The sequence below is a fragment of the Phyllobates terribilis genome, unplaced genomic scaffold (assembly GCF_046119375.1).
Source record: "Phyllobates terribilis strain yellow unplaced genomic scaffold, ASM4611937v1 Scaffold_20__1_contigs__length_20440879, whole genome shotgun sequence".
Classification (NCBI taxonomy): Eukaryota; Metazoa; Chordata; class Amphibia; order Anura; family Dendrobatidae; genus Phyllobates; species Phyllobates terribilis.
Genome location: NW_027362780.1, coordinates 611,294 through 618,683, shown reverse-complemented (window position 1 = coordinate 618,683; position 7,390 = coordinate 611,294).

The following is a 7,390-nucleotide window of genomic DNA, read 5'->3' as shown; positions in this document are numbered from 1 at the left end:
ATAGTATTTATGTTGTTTTATCCTATGCTTTATTAAATTGTATTTATGTTGTTTTATCCTATGCTTTATTAAATTGTATTTATGTTGTTTTATCCTATGCTTTATTAAATTGTATTTATGTTGTTTTATCCTATTCTTTATTAAATTGTATTTATTTTGTTTTAACCTATGCTTTATTAAATTGTATTTATGTTGTTTTGTCCTATGCTTTATTAAATTGTATTTATGTTGTTTTAACCTATGCTTTATTAAATTGTATTTATGTTGTTTTAACCTATGCTTTATTAAATTATATTTATGCTGTTTTATCCTATGCTTTATTAAATTGTATTTATGTTGTTTTATCCTATGCTTTATTAAATTGTATTTATGTTGTTTTATCCTATGCTTTATTAAATTGTATTTATGTTGTTTTATCCTATGCTTTATTAAATTGTATTTATGTTGTTTTATCCTATGCTTTATTAAATTTTATTTATGTTGTTTTATCCTATGCTTTATTAAATTTTATTTATGTTGTTTTGTCCTATGCTTTATAAATTTTATTTATGTTGTTTTATCCTATGCTTTATTAAATTGTATTTATGTTGTTTATCCTATGCTTTATTAAATTGTATTTATGTTGTTTTAACCTATGCTTTATTAAATTGTATTCATGTTGTTTTATCTTATGCTTTACTAAATTATATTCATGTTGTTTTATCTTATGCTTTATTAAATTGTATTTTTGTTGTTTTAACATATGCTTTATTAAATTGTATTTATGTTGTTTTAACCTATGCTTTACTAAATTGTATTTATGTTGTTTTATCCTATGCTTTATTAAATTGAATTTATGTTGTTTTATACTATGCTTTATTAAATTGTATTTATGTTGTTTTAACCTATGCTTTATTAAATTGTATTTATGTTGTTTTATCCTATGCTTTATTAAATTGTATTTATGTTGTTTTAACCTATGCTTTATTAAATTGTATTTATGTTGTTTTATCCTATGCTTTAATAAATTGTATTTATGTTGTTTTATCCTATGCTTTATTAAATTGTATTTATGTTGTTTTATCCTATGCTTTATTAAATTACATTAATGTTTTTTTATCCTGTGCTTTATTAAATTGTATTTATTTGGTTTTATTCTATGCTTTATTAAATTGTATTTATGTTGTTTTAACCTATGCTTTATTAAATTGTATTCATGTTGTTTTATCTTATTCTTTACTAAATTATATTCATGTTGTTTTATCTTATGCTTTATTAAATTGTATTTATGTTGTTTTAACATATGCTTTATTAAATTGTATTTATGTTGTTTTATCCTATGCTTTATTAAATTGTATTTATGTTGTTTTATCCTGTGCTTTATTAAATTGTATTTATGTGGTTTTATCCTATGCTTTATTAAATAGTATTTATGTTGTTTTATCCAATGCTTTATTAAATTGTATTTATGTTGTTTTATCCTATGCTTTATTAAATTGTACTTATGTTGTTTTATCCTATGCTTTATTAAATTGTATTTATGTTGTTTTATCCTATGCTTTATTAAATTGTATTTATTTTGTTTTAACCTATGCTTTATTAAATTGTATTTATGTTGTTTTGTCCTATGCTTTATTAAATTGTATTTATTTGGTTTTATTCTATGCTTTATTAAATTGTATTTATGTTGTTTTAACCTATGCTTTATTAAATTGTATTCATGTTGTTTTATCTTATGCTTTACTAAATTATATTCATGTTGTTTTATCTTATGCTTTATTAAATTGTATTTATGTTGTTTTAACATATGCTTTATTAAATTGTATTTATGTTGTTTTAACCTATGCTTTACTAAATTTTATTTATGTTGTTTTATCCTATGCTTTATTAAATTGAATTTATGTTGTTTTATACTATGCTTTATTAAATTGTATTTATGTTGTTTTAACCTATGCTTTATTAAATTGTATTTATGTTGTTTTATCCTATGCTTTATTAAATTGTATTTATGTTGTTTTAACCTATGCTTTATTAAATTGTATTTATGTTGTTTTATCCTATGCTTTATTAAATTGTATTTATGTTGTTTTATCCTATGCTTTATTAAATTGCATTAATGTTTTTTTATCCTGTGCTTTATTAAATTGTATTTATTTGGTTTTATTCTATGCTTTATTAAATTGTATTTATGTTGTTTTAACCTATGCTTTATTAAATTGTATTCATGTTGTTTTATCTTATTCTTTACTAAATTATATTCATGTTGTTTTATCTTATGCTTTATTAAATTGTATTTATGTTTTTTTAACATATGCTTTATTAAATTGAATTTATGTTGTTTTATCCTATGCTTTATTAAATTGTATTTATGTTGTTTTAACCTATGATTTATTAAATTGTATTCATGTTGTTTTATCTTATGCTTTACTAAATTATATTCATGTTGTTTTATCTTATGCTTTATTAAATTGTATTTATGTTGTTTTAACATATGCTTTATTAAATTGTATTTATGTTGTTTTAACCTATGCTTTACTAAATTTTATTTATGTTGTTTTATCCTATGCTTTATTAAATTGAATTTATGTTGTTTTATACTATGCTTTATTAAATTGTATTTATGTTGTTTTAACCTATGCTTTATTAAATTGTATTTATGTTGTTTTATCCTATGCTTTATTAAATTGTATTTATGTTGTTTTATCCTATGCTTTATTAAATTGCATTAATGTTTTTTTATCCTGTGCTTTATTAAATTGTATTTATTTGGTTTTATTCTATGCTTTATTAAATTGTATTTATGTTGTTTTAACCTATGCTTTATTAAATTGTATTCATGTTGTTTTATCTTATTCTTTACTAAATTATATTCATGTTGTTTTATCTTATGCTTTATTAAATTGTATTTATGTTGTTTTATCCTATGCTTTATTAAATTGTATTTATGTTGTTTTATCCTGTGCTTTATTAAATTGTATTTATGTGGTTTTATCCTATGCTTTATTAAATAGTATTTATGTTGTTTTATCCAATGCTTTATTAAATTGTATTTCTGTTGTTTTATCCTATGCTTTATTAAATTGTACTTATGTTGTTTTATCCTATGCTTTATTAAATTGTATTTATGTTGTTTTATCCTATGCTTTATTAAATTGTATTTATTTTGTTTTAACCTATGCTTTATTAAATTGTATTTATGTTGTTTTGTCCTATGCTTTATTAAATTGTATTTATGTTGTTTTAACCTATGCTTTATTAAATTGTATTTATGTTGTTTTAACCTATGCTTTATTAAATTATATTTATGCTGTTTTATCCTATGCTTTATTAAATTGTATTTATGTTGTTTTAACCTATGATTTATTAAATTGTATTCATGTTGTTTTATCTTATGCTTTACAAAATTATATTCATGTTGTTTTATCTTATGCTTTATGAAATTGTATTTATGTTGTTTTAACATATGCTTTATTAAATTGTATTTATGTTATTTTATCCTATGCTTTATTAAATTGTATTTATGTTGTTTTATCCTATGATTTATTAAATTGTATTTATGTTGTTTTAACCTATGCTTTATTAAATTGTATTTATGTTGTTTTAACCTATGCTTTATTAAATTGTATTTATGTTGTTTTATCCTATGCTTTATTAAATTGTATTTATGTTGTTTTAGCCTATGCTTTATTAAATTGTATTTATGTTGTTTTGACCTATGCTTTACTAAATTGTATTTATGTTGTTTTGTCCTATGCTTTATTAAATTGTATTTATGTTGTTTTATCCTATGCTTCATTAAACTGTATTTATGTTGTTTTATCCTAAGCTTTATTAAATTGTATTTATGTTGTTTTATCCTATGCTTTATTAAATTGTATTTATGTTGTTTTATCCTATGCTTTATTAACTTGTATTTATGTTGTTTTAACCTACGCTTTATTTAATGGTATTCATGTTGTTTTATCTTATGCTTTACTAAATTCTATTCATGTTGTTTTATCTTATGCTTTATTAAATTGTATTTATGTTGTTTAAACATATGCTTTATTAAATTGTATTTATGTTGTTTTGTCCTATGCTTTATTAAATTGTATTTATGTTGTTTATCCTATGCTTTATTGAATTGTATTTATGTTGTTTTATCCTATGCTTTATTAAATTGTATTTATGTTGTTTTGTCCTATGCTTTATTAAATTGTATTTATGTGATTTTATCCTATGTTTTATTAAATTGTATTTCTTTGGTTTTATCCTATGCTTTATTAAATTGTATTTATGTTGTTTTAACCTATGCTTTATTAAATTGTATTTATGTTGTTTTGTCCTATGCTTTATTAAATTGAATTTATGTTGTTTTAACATATGCTTTATTAAAATGTATTTATGTTGTTTTATCCTATGCTTTATTAAATTGTATTTATGTTGTTTTATCCTATGCTTTATTAAATTGTATTTATGTTGTTTTATCCTATGCTTTATTAAATTTTATTTATGTTGTTTTATCCTATGCTTTATTAAATTGTATTTATGTTGTTTTATCCTATGCTTTTATTAAACTGTATTTATGTTGTTTTAAACTATGCTTTATTAAATTGTATTTATGTTGTTTTAACCTATGCTTTATTAAATTGTATTCATGTTCTTTTATCCTATGCTTTATTAAATTGTATTTATGTTGTTTTATCCTATGCTTTATTAAATTGTATTTATGTTGTTTTGACCTATGCTTTACTAAATTGTATTTATGTTGTTTTATCCTATGCTTTATTAAATTGAATTTATGTTGTTTTATCCTATGCTTTATTAAATTGTATATATGTTGCTTTAACATATGCTTTATTAAATAGTATTTATGTTGTTTTAGCCTATGCTTTATTAAATTGTATTTATGTTGTTTTAACCTATGCTTTACTAAATTGTATTTATGTTGTTTTATCGTATGCTTTATTAAATTGTATTTATGTTGTTTTATCCTATGCTTTATTAAATTGTATTGATGTTGTTTTATCCTATGCTTTATTACATAGTATTTATGTTGTTTCATCCTATGCTTTAATAAATTGTATTTATGTTGTTTTGTCCTATGCTTTATTAAATTGTATTTATGTTGTTTTATCCTATGCTTCATTAAACTGTATTTATGTTGTTTTATCCTAAGCTTTATTAAATTGTATTTATGTTGTTTTATCCTATGCTTTATTAAATTGTATTTATGTTGTTTTATCCTATGCTTTTATTAAACTGTATTTATGTTGTTTTAAACTATGCTTTATTAAATTGTATTTATGTTGTTTTAACCTATGCTTTATTAAATTGTATTCATGTTGTTTTATCCTATGCTTTATTAAATTTTATTTATGTTGTTTTATCCTATGCTTTATTAAATTGTATTTATGTTGTTTTGACCTATGCTTTACTAAATTGTATTTATGTTGTTTTATCCTATGCTTTATTAAATTGAATTTATGTTGTTTTATCCTATGCTTTATTAAATTGTATATATGTTGCTTTAACATATGCTTTATTAAATTGTATTTATGTTGTTTTAGCCTATGCTTTATTAAATTGTATTTATGTTGTTTTAACCTATGCTTTATTAAATTGTATTTATGTTGTTTTGTCCTATGCTTTATTAAATTGTATTTATGTTGTTTTATCCTAAACTTTATTAAATTGTATTTATGTTGTTTTATCCTATGCTTTATTAAATTGTATTTATGTTGTTTTATCCTATGCTTTATTAACTTGTATTTATGTTGTTTTAACCTCCGCTTTATTACATGGTATTCATGTTGTTTTATCTTATGCTTTACTAAATTGTATTCATGTTGTTTTATCTTATGCTTTATTAAATTGTATTTATGTTGTTTTAACATATGCTTTATTAAATTGTATTTATGTTGTTTTGTCCTATGCTTTATTAAATTGTATTTATGTTGTTTATCCTATGCTTTATTAAATTGTATTTATGTTGTTTTATCCTATGCTTTATTAAATTGTATTTATGTTGTTTTGTCCTATGCTTTATTAAATTGTATTTATGTGGTTTTATCCTATGCTTTATTAAATTGTATTTCTGTGGTTTTATCCTATGCTTTATTAAATTATATTTATGTGGTTTTATCATATGCTTTATTAAATAGTATTTATGTGGTTTAATCATATGCTTTATTAAATAGTATTAATGTTGTTTAACCCTATGCTTTATTAAATTGTATTTATGTTGTTTTATCCTATGCTTTATTAAATTGTATTAATGTTGTTTTATCCTATGCTTTATTAAATTGTATTTATGTTGTTTTATCCTATGCTTTATAAATTGTATTTATGTTGTTTTATCCTATGCTTTATTAAATTGTATTTTTGTTGTTTTATCCTATGCTTTATTAAATTGTATTTATGTTGTTTTAACCTATTTTTTTTTAAATTGTATTCATGTTGTTTTATCTTATGCTTTACAAAATTATATTCATGTTGTTTTATCTTATGCTTTATGAAATTGTATTTATGTTGTTTTAACATATGCTTTATTAAATTGTATTTATGTTATTTTATCCTATGCTTTATTAAATTGTATTTATGTTGTTTTATCCTATGATTTATTAAATTGTATTTATGTTGTTTTAACCTATGCTTTATTAAATTGTATTTATGTTGTTTTAACCTATGCTTTATTAAATTGTATTTATGTTGTTTTATCCTATGCTTTATTAAATTGTATTTATGTTGTTTTAGCCTATGCTTTATTAAATTGTATTTATGTTGTTTTGACCTATGCTTTACTAAATTGTATTTATGTTGTTTTCTCCTATGCTTTATTAAATTGTATTTATGTTGTTTTATCCTATGCTTCATTAAACTGTATTTATGTTGTTTTATCCTAAGCTTTATTAAATTTTATTTATGTTGTTTTATCCTATGCTTTATTAAATTGTATTTATGTTGTTTTATCCTATGCTTTATTAACTTGTATTTATGTTGTTTTAACCTACGCTTTATTTAATGGTATTCATGTTGTTTTATCTTATGCTTTACTAAATTCTATTCATGTTGTTTTATCTTATGCTTTATTAAATTGTATTTATGTTGTTTAAACATATGCTTTATTAAATTGTATTTATGTTGTTTTGTCCTATGCTTTATTAAATTGTATTTATGTTGTTTATCCTATGCTTTATTGAATTGTATTTATGTTGTTTTATCCTATGCTTTATTAAATTGTATTTATGTTGTTTTGTCCTATGCTTTATTAAATTGTATTTATGTGATTTTATCCTATGTTTTATTAAATTGTATTTCTTTGGTTTTATCCTATGCTTTATTAAATTGTATTTATGTTGTTTTAACCTATGCTTTATTAAATTGTATTTATGTTGTTTTGTCCTATGCTTTATTAAATTGAATTTATGTT